The following is an 11,002-nucleotide window of genomic DNA, read 5'->3' as shown; positions in this document are numbered from 1 at the left end:
GATTGTGTACACTGTTACAATTTCGCTGTTGAAATGTAGAACAGAATAAGTGAAGACGATATAGGTTTTACAGACGAAGCTATTTTCCATGTGAATGGATGTGTTAGAGACACACCTTAGAGACACCAGGGCTGAATAAAATTGCACCTGATAACAATCCCTACCATCTCCAGCTAAGGTCTTGTAACAGCGGTATAAATGCCCAGTTAAAATGATCTTAATTAATTAAATTATACTATTTAGAATAACAAAAATTACTTTTAAACAATATTTGGATATATTTAAATATCTTTGATAAAAGGCTAATAACATAAATATTTTTTTAATGAACTTACGTTTTTAGTTGTACATACATTTAGCATCATAAGTTTGATATTGCAATGAGATTACAAACTAAAATTAACCTTCTTCATCCTTAGAAAGCAACATTTGGGTTGTTATTTCTTTTTGATCTACTGTTATCCCTTGTTATATAGAATAGTAAACCATTAAGTCTTCTTTTTTCATTGAGTTCCTCAGGTAATATCTTAATATACGTTTCAATATCAAAAATCCGCTACGTAGTACTTGTCATTAGAAAATACAAAAAGTATTATTAGTTTAAATTTGGAAAAAACCTTCTTTACAATTCTGTAAATAACCAATACTGTCAATATTGAAAAGTTTTGTCCCGTTTATTGGTGTTTTAAAACTAGGATACTTCATTTCAATAAGTGAAATTGTTCATACTATAGTTTATATTCCTGGTTAAGCCCTATGAAAGCTGTTTACAGCAAAGATGATGATAAACCTAACAAAGTTTGTTATGAGTGTTTTGATTACATTAAGATTTTAACAGTTCAAATCTCAGTTTTATTCGAATGTCCGGTAATATGATTATTACTAGACGAGCAAATTGTGATTATAACAGCATTAAACTTTCATTCTGATTATATTAGGAGTGTACATTGATCTTTACCTCATTAAAGTCACCCTGACTCTCACTTATTTATCGTGAACAAATACATTTAGCACTCAAATCCAAACCTCAATGAAAACGGGCCTACCATACCTACGTTGAATGTATTCGAACGAAATGCTGGTGTTGAAAAATGAACTCTTTAGTACTTGCGTCTCCCAAAGAAACTCCACTAAGACCTTCACAGATCAGTCAAAATAACTTTGCTGAATTTCAATTGGTCTCCTTTGGGAGGAAGAGGAGCCAAATGTTAATCAAGCTCAAAGACAAGGTATAACCAAAAACAAGCCTAGGAATAGGCCTATTGTAATAATTAGTACCAAATCACAGTAAGTAATAATAAATTACTTTATTTTTAGGCTTTCAACTAAATTTTATGAAAACATACTATCTAATTACGTGAAATGTAACATATGGAGGGCGGACTTCTAAATATAACACCTACAAACTCTACAAAATTGGGTTGAGAGGACACAAAGTGAAATATGTTCTAAATCCAGAGTACTGGTCTAAAGAAGCTCTAGCACAGATGGAAAACAGTCAACCCAAGTGATGTGAGTGTAGTGTCTAGGCTCAAATCACCCAATAGTTGTAACATCTACAATATGTCCACTGTGCTTGTAAAAAGTGACATACATTAAATCGCTGTTTCCCTCATCCATATTTATAAATAAATATGGAACATGGAAGGCAACTTCCCAGCAAAAATTAAAAGTATCAAAGATTGTGCCCATGTTTAAGAAGGGTAACAGCAATGAACGTAGAGGCTATAGACCGGTTTCGCTGTTCCCTGCCTTCTCCAAAAGGTTTTGGAGCAGTTATGAAACAATCAGATAAGTGCTTTCTCTAAACAAAAATATATTATTAGCACTCAGTTAGTCAGTTTGTATTTAGGCCGAGTAGGTCCACGATAGATGCAGTCAATGAGCTTGTATCTTTTATCCAATCCAAACTTGATGTGAGATCACCCTCTGGTACCGTCTTGGGCAAGGGCGGATCCAGGATTTTGTGAGGGGGGGGCGGTCTGAGATTTTGGGAGATTTTTTACACATATGATTCATGTTGGTAGTCAAAGCTCTGTAATTTGACATATAATGTTATTATTGTATACTAATGAAAAAAAGGGCTAAAGTGATAAATGAAAACAATGTAATATTTCCAATAAACTGTATATAATCTGACAAAAGTTGTAAAAATACAAAATTTTTATCTTTAAAGTACAAAATCGAGTCTTCTGTTTTTTTGGCTTGCAAATCTGTTAATGACTTTTTCGGGGCATACTTCGATGTCCCTGTGCACGTTTAGCAGAGCGAGTCCAGTCAACCTATCCTCTGCCATCCTTGTTCTGATCCATGACTTCAATTTTCTCAGAGTTGAAAAAGATCGTTCTGCCGTTGCTGTTGGAAAAAACAATAAGTTCTAACAGATTGGCAAAAAAGGTCAAATGTTTCATACTAATGAAAAAAATACTTTTTACTAACAACCACACGATTTGTAAGAAAATACTATTAGTTTTACTGGTTTTAGAAATTATCTGCTAATAAATAATTTTGAAAAAATAGTATAAACAAAAATTACTTACCTATTGAAATTGGAAGAGTAAGCAGAATTTGTACCAAAGCCCTTAGAAGAGGGTAGCTGTTTTCATTTAATGCTTCAAAACATTTCATTGCTTAGTTATAGTCTTAAATTCATTATAATTAGGAATGTTCTTGAGGGAGCATACTTCGTTCATAAGTTTCAGTAGCATCGTGTTTTTGTTCAATGACACTAAACTGCAATACTTCATACATATGGGCTCAAAACTAGATTTCATATCCACTATTTTGTCCAAGTTTGTCGGAACGGTTAGGTTCAGCATATAACACTCCAGTGAATCGCTTGAAAATCTGTCATATCTGCAATAATGTTATCCAGGATTGTTATGTATGCGGATTTTTTCCAATGTTGTATTGTACATTCCCGACTGTCACTGGACGTTGAGGGGTGTAGTTTGGTCTATTTACTTGCTGTCCCACAATTCTTGGAATACGAACTTCTATGCCCATAGACTCCATAGTCTTTTCAGCAGTATTGAAAATCAGAGAAAAGAATTGATCAGGATTTTGCCTTTTATTCTGAAGTACTTTTATTGTGTGCATTACTTTGTCTCTTGCTGAACACAAGTCTATGGTTTCTGACTGAAGATATTTACTAAGAACACAGGTTGCATCCGTTATATCACTAAGACAATGCATAGTTATTATAAACTCGCAAGTGGAGATAGAGCACAATAAGCAATTTGCTTTGCTTGCTGTTGAGCTATCATTCCACTTTGAGACAATTTTTAAGTGCCTCGGCTATTTTTGTTAGGTCTTCTGTAAACTCAAAAATTGATTCATGCCGTTCTACCCAACGGGTCTCACAATATCCTCTCATTTTTGATGTCCCAGTACTTTTTTCAAAATAGAGTTCCGTTTGGCCGAGGAGGTGAAAAAATCTAGAAATCTCTTTTACAGTGCCTACTGCATTTCTCACGCTTTGGACTTTATTGCACTTTGAAATAGCCAAATTCAATGCATGATTACTGCAGCCACATAAGGTGCTGTTTATGGCAATTTTTTTAATTTCTGTCACTGCTCCTCGCATGTCAGACATATTGACAGAGCATCCATCACAACCGATCCCTACACAGTTATTCATGTTCAAACCAAGCTGTTGCATGAATTTCAGCACAGACTGTCCTAAAACCTCCCCCGTGATAACAGGTTCAAACTTCTTGATCAGAATAGTTCGTACCCGTACCGTGGAGATCAACAAAACCTACAAAGTCTTCTCTTATAGCATTGTTATACAGGTAACGTAAACTAAGGCTTTAGCTGAGAAGTATGAGACGCATCTGTTGATTCGTCAAATATTATGCTATAATATTTAGCTTCTGATACTCGTTGAGTTATCACTTCCAAAATTTCATCAGAACAACATTTTATAAGGCAGTTAGCTGTTGTCTTGCTGATGTAAGTGGCGTTTGCTCCTGCAGACTTCAAATGATCTTCAAGCTGAACATCCCCGCTATCTATTCTAAATCGCAAAAGTGCCCTGAACTGAAATTGCCGTCATTTTGTACTGGATCATCTCCAACTTCAATCAAACTGCCATCATCCCCTATGACCTCTAAGGGGTATGTTCTGCCTACCATGCAACAAAATAGTTTTTAATTATTGGCACAAGCCTTGCACGATTCTGCATGGTTTGGGCCTTCCTATTTTCGTTTAACAAATTAAGAATTTCTCCCTCAGGGTTTTCAAAAAACAGATATAAAATGTTTGGCGTCAATTTCAGCATCTTTGTGATATTGTGTCGCTGCGTGACTTTCTAAATCTCCGTCCTTGCCTGAGAGTTTAGCATATTTCTGTAGAGGTTCAGTAACTAATTTCTTTAAAGAAACTGTATGCTGTCCTCCAACTAACTTTTGATGGCATAGTACTGCACAAAATTTACAAAATAGCCCTTGCTTAGCTTCTGAAAAAACTAAACCATGGATCCTTTTCAAAATGGCCAATATTAGCTTTTCTTTGTTCTTCCCGTCCTCGTTTTTACATGAGAGGATGTAGGAAACTTAAAGTCCTTTTTTAGGCTTCCAATGATTAGTAAAAATACTATACTTAGTATGGTCACTCATCTTAGAGATGTTGTTAATGTGAGACCCGATGTCGAAAGAGCACATGTTTTCGGAGATACTAACTTGTGAATTGGAGGATGATGGCGCCGATTGTGGTGGCAGCGGCACGTCTGTAACCTCATGCTGGGGTGGAAACCTCAACATTTGAAGAAGGAACTTCACTGTCTAACTTTGGTCTTTTAACAAGATAACGATCCATATTGCACAAAAATCTGTTAACACTCAAAAAGCTATTAAACACAAGCGAACGGGTACTTCACGATATTCACGAACGTACGCACTGAATCAACTGAGTGCCGTAGTAGGCGGTGTGGTGTAGGCCTATCGTTGGGGCGGGCGGACTAGGACGACTCATGCGCACGCACCGCTCCCCCACCCCTTCCGGTGATCATACGCACTGTTACCACCTCCCCTCTCTACTCATACACGAATTAAATCTACAATCTTAAGTACAAAATGTATGTTTGAAAACACCGACAGTACCAATTACGAATAGTGTGGCCGATGAAAGCACCCTTTACTAACGAACAATATAGTATTACTTTAAGCTTAAATCTTTTATAAACAAACAAAAATTTGAATTTGTGACTACCGAGGGGGGGGCGCGCGCCCTCGCGCCCCCCTCTGGATCCGCCCTTGGTCTTGGGTGATCTATCAAAGGCCTTTGACTGAGTCGATCGAGACATACTCCTGATAAAGCTTGAATTGTATGGTGTAATTGGTTGACAATTTTAGGAACAAGTGGAGCAGTTATAAAACAATCAGGTAAGTGCTTTCTCTAAACAAAAATATATTATTAGCACTCAGTTAGTCAGTTTGTATTTAGGCTGAGTAGGTCCACGATAGATGCAGTCAATGAGCTTGTATCTTTTATCCAATCTTTTATCTGTCTTTCTATTGTGCCAGAACGTAATTAAAAGTGACAAATTTAATCTAAATCAATATTATAAAAAATCCGCTCATTTTAGCAGTTGGGGTTACTTCTTCTCTTCGTCTGATGGATGTATGCGGTTGTAACCTTTCGAACGGCAGGAGACAATTGGAGAGTTCCAAACTTCAGTTGAAGTTTGTCATAAACCTTTCTTGTATTACAAAGTAGACTATCAACCCAGGAACTAAAAACTGAAATTGTTGTTGCATGCTTACTCTATATATATTGTTTTTATTTATTTTATTTGTGTGCATACCATTATACTGTTTTGCATAATCTTGACACTGCATGTAACACAAGCTATTGATTTTATTCTGTATGTTGCTTAATGTTGTATGAACCACCTTTTCCTGTGACCTACTAAGTTATATAGTAAAATGACTTGCCTGGTAAACCACAAACTGAAAGGCATTTAAGTGCCAGGAGATTAAGGAACCCTCTGGTTCATCTCGTAATAAACCTAACTAGAAGCTTTTTAGACATACGTGTATTAAATATGAAGTTTATATGAGTGTCAAAACTGACATCCTACTGAATATCAGTACAAGATCTTTGATGGAAATTAGTTGGAACGTGGAATTTATGATATTATGATTTGTTATAGTCATTCTTTTGGTGATAGAAGACTATGGACACTGATAATCACACCGTTCCGGCCACAATAGTCCAGAATAACATATCTCGGTATAAATTTTACAAGGAAACGCGACACACAAGGAGCGGCCACAGAGATAACTACTGAACGACCAAGATAACCAAGAAAGCAATTGACCCAACACTCCGTACCCACATAACTACTAAAATATGGTGAGCCTGCTAATTGCAATGTGTTTTGGCATTACAGTGGACTGTGTTCGGCGTGTGTGCGTGCGCCATTTTAGTGTTATACTATAATGTATAGTATGTTCAAGGTATTGAAATGTGCTTTGTTGTCTGGCCGTTGGTTGTTTAACTTTTCAGACAACGGGAAAAAAGCTACGAGCCTTTTCCACAAGTTTCTTATAAAAAAAACTTCACAAACTTGGGCTACATATTAGTAAGCAAAATGACACATTTAACACGTATAAAGCACTCATATTCAGACCACCTTTACTATCTAAAATTAAAAGCAGATTTATTAGGACATCTTAATATTTTGATAAAAAATCGATAGTCCAATACAAAAAGTACAGACACTTAAAATTTCAACAGGTACATCCTAAAGAAATGCACATGCTGAAAAACTTACTTCAAAATATATTTCATAGTCTTGTTAATAGAAGATTCTGTTGAAGAAGTTGACGCTACAAAAAAGGGCACTCTGAAAAGACAAGGATGATGGACATCAAGGTAAAACTCTCTGGGACCCTCAATCCTTATAACAAAACTTATTAAATAAAAATTAATGTCGGAAAGAAAAATATACTTGTTTACAGAAGAATGCTAATATAACTGGGAAACTATTACAAAACTAGGATATAAATTGCATAACTATGTATAATATTTTCCCATTACAAAGGCAACAATGCGTGAAAGAAAAATACACAAATTGTCCCAGTGAAGATGTGGCTAAATTTGTTATAATTCAATTATTTCAAACATAGCCTTGTCTTATGTTGGAGAAACTTTGAAATATCATATACCAAGCGAAACTATAATACGAAGTTGCCTGTATAAATTCTCTATTCCCATGCATTTTGCACGTTAGTTTTAATCTTCTTACAGGCTAATCAAAGGTTTTGAAGGATTAATCTTCATAAAGACTTTCATGAGATGAATGTGCAATCTGATATTTGTTTTGATGCCGCTGAGTATTTCTTTATATATATTTCCAAATCAGTGTTGTCAAAAGCTAAAGTGGTGACTGGAAACAGTCAATTTATTAAACAGTCTGGTCAAATTTAACTGGAAGTTATTTTTAAATCAATAAATCATGTGACTTCGATTTCGTTCTTTGGTAAAAACACAAGGAACTTATTTCATGTCTTCTATACCTAACCCACGAACAAAATTGTTTTATCGTATTTACGTTTTATTTACTGAGTCGTTTCCATAATATAATTTTTCCTTCTAGCATTCTTAATCCTCCATACACTCAACCTACACTTTGAAAAACTGTGATTTTTATTAGAATTGAAAATGAATACGTTTATATTGACAACTATACAGTATAACTATTTGACCATTTGAATATTTTGTTTTGAATTATATTCTGATTTGAAGTTTTACCAAAACAAATAAAAAATAAAGTTTATAAAACTAAAACTATAAAATAATGTAACCATACCTCATCACAATATAATATACCCGGAAAAACATCAATATTTACAGTCATTATTTATTCCTGACGTATTCCTGAATGCACTACTGTATGATAATTCTGACAAGGATAAGTAGAAGGAAAAAACAAACGACCCACAATTTCTTCAGTATGATTAAAATATACAGCTTATCCCGACATTTATTGGTCTGGTTGGAGATATAACTCCATCAAGTTTGACTGAAAATGTCCTGTCTTCAAGAAAACTCCTTATAATCTTGAATAAATGATAAGGGAAACCGGGTTCTCTCAATTTAAATAACAAGCCATCATGCCAGACACGATCAAAAGGAGACGTGTGTCTGAAAGCACTGCAGTGGTATGCGATCTTCTTTCAAGTCCTCGTATAACGTCTTCAGATACTCTCAATCGTGGATGAGATTGAAAACCAAATGAATGATCGAGAATAAGGGAGGCATTATTTACATATACATCTAGACTTTTTTTAATCTGTCCAAACAGATTCGAAGGTGTCGGGAGAAGGATGATTGGACAGTAACTATTTACTTGAGACGAGGTGTTTTTTAGTTTAATGATTTGAGGGACTTTGGAGAAATAGGGCCTACCATAATTATCAAAGGATAACAAGATTTTGGACATTTACCATCGTTATATGTTATAAAAGGTATAACACAGCGTTTCGAGAATTGGAATCTATCCCCTTCGTGAGGTGGGGAGGTATTAATACATACAAAAATAACGAACAGAAAGAAGTAAAGAAGGGAAAGAAGGTGGTTCAAACATACCCAAAAGCTGCCAATGTCCGAAATGTTGTTCTTCTTTCAAACCTTCCATCGTCAATAACAAACTTTAAACGAAGAAGCAATTATCAAGTTTTGATATCTTACATATTTAAAGTCTGGTTAAATCCATAAATATGTTGGCAAAGAAATTAAATTTAACTAAAAAGTATTAAGGTCTAATATATTGATGTAATATTTCACTAAGATCACAGACAATGGATACGTTTCTATATTATAGAATAATTATAGAAACGTATCCATTGTCTGTGCTAAGATACACCTTATGCGTCCCTTTTTATCCATGATTATATTACAAAACACAAAAAAGAGGGTTGACTCTTTATTTTCCCAGATAACATTGTTTTAATTTTCAAGAGTGTACAAGTAACTAAAGAGCTAACTAACAACGTACGCTAGTTTGAGAGAGTTTAGTACCAAGCATCAAAACACCTTTTCATGTTTTTTCATTAAAGGAACATGTAAATAAGATCACTCAACATGATTTAAGTATGAAATATCAGTAGCTAACCATATATGTTATGTTAAGAATAATGACAAGCAACATTTGGCTCAAACTGAGGAAACCCTATTGAATGCTCTTCTGATTTAAACCCCGAATCAGTATCCGAGTAATTATTGGGTGCAAATGAATTATAAGAATCGCAAATATATTACCCTTCAGCTTTTTCAGACAAATCTCCTGTTTTATTCCATGTTGTGATTCTCCTTGACACTGTTTTCCCAAAAGATTCTGCAAGTGATGGTTGGCACTATTTTCCCCCGACTCTTCTATTGCAATAATTAGTAAAGTTCTTTAAATTGAAAAGGTATAATATCATAACCAGGAGATTGTCTTTAATTTTCAATGGTTTGAAGTATAAGATATCAGATGGAAAAATGGATTTCACCGGTCTCTCATGTTGTGACATGAAGAGGATATGACATATGAGATGAAAATTTTGTCTTGCACTGTATATATACTTGTTATGAATAAATGTAGATTTGAAGTGCCTGTAATCAGCAATCGTTTACTTTACCTGCCTTGCTTTTATAAATATACCCATTATCTTTCAAAGAGGAGTTTTCTTTAAGAACCCGCTTCGTTGGCAACCACAAAGAATTATCATCGTTTGCTTATATTACATATTTGTATAAGATTCGATATAAAATTTTCCAATTGCCATTCACACGCCTGCCTATTCAATGGGTTATATTTTCTGCGAGAGCCAGGGAATCTCGCCATAATCTGTTATATTTTATTCGTCAGTGTAATAAGTGAAAGAATGTATTGCGGGAGTGTAAGAAGGGTCCTTGTGTTTCAAAATAGTTGAGCAGTGGCTTGTTCTATGTAAAGTCTGGTGGAATTCAATAACTTATTAATTGCCTCGTCTTTGTCAAACTTATTTCAAAGACTGTGTAAGGGTTTAAAGTTTCTTGGAAATTGCCGCTTAATGGTTTCCCCAATTAACGATTTCTTTTATGCATTTTCTTGTCAGGGCTCTAATACGGATGGTTCGTTAAAAAGAGAGCAAACTGGTATCAGAGTCGAAGTCAGATATGGACGGCATGTACATTGGGTAAGACTCAATTTTACTGACACCAATACATCTAAAATGTCTGGTCTAATATTATGGTTATACGAAAATACCGGGTGTCCTCCGAAGAGGCTTAAACGTTTGCTTGCATATTACTTGCCCATTTATGCACCGAACATTTTCAAACTCTACACAATTAATAAAATATTCTGTGAAAGTCAAAGCTTCCTAACAATTGTAGAAAGAAAATGGTAACATATGAATATATAAAAATTTTACCATTTTGCTTTAGTGATTACTAAATGACAACTTTCATGGTCATTGGATTGGTCGTGGAAGTTATTTTTTTAGATTGGCCACTCCGATCCCCAGATTTAACTGTGTGTGATTTCTTCTATGGGGATACTTAAAGGAACAAGTTTATGCTCGTAGCCTCAATAATGATGAAGAATTACAAAAATCAATTCAATAAGAACTTCTCCGGATACCGCAGAATTTCTTTGTCAGAGCTTATGATTCATTTGTTAGGCGTTTTTATCAGTGTTTCGCTGTGGATAGATTACAGTACGAGTTATTGTGGACTGTAATTGTAAGTTTTTTATTAGGTTCTAATTTTCTGATTGAAATTTTTTATTTCTCTAGAATATGACAATAAATAATTTTACAAAACCAAAAATACGGTTTTTTATTGTTTTTAAAATATAGTTTTTCTAAATGCCACCATTTTGCGTCAACAATTGCTAGAGAGCTGACATTTTCAAAGAACATTATAAAAATCTATTTAATGAATTGTGTAGAGTTTGAAAATGTTCGGTGCATAAATGGGCAAGTAGTATAAAATCAAACTTTTAAATCTCTTCGTGGGACACCCGGTA

This window comes from Homalodisca vitripennis, chromosome 5, assembly GCF_021130785.1.
Source record: "Homalodisca vitripennis isolate AUS2020 chromosome 5, UT_GWSS_2.1, whole genome shotgun sequence".
NCBI lineage: Eukaryota > Metazoa > Arthropoda > Insecta > Hemiptera > Cicadellidae > Homalodisca > Homalodisca vitripennis.
This window is presented reverse-complemented; position numbering follows the sequence as displayed.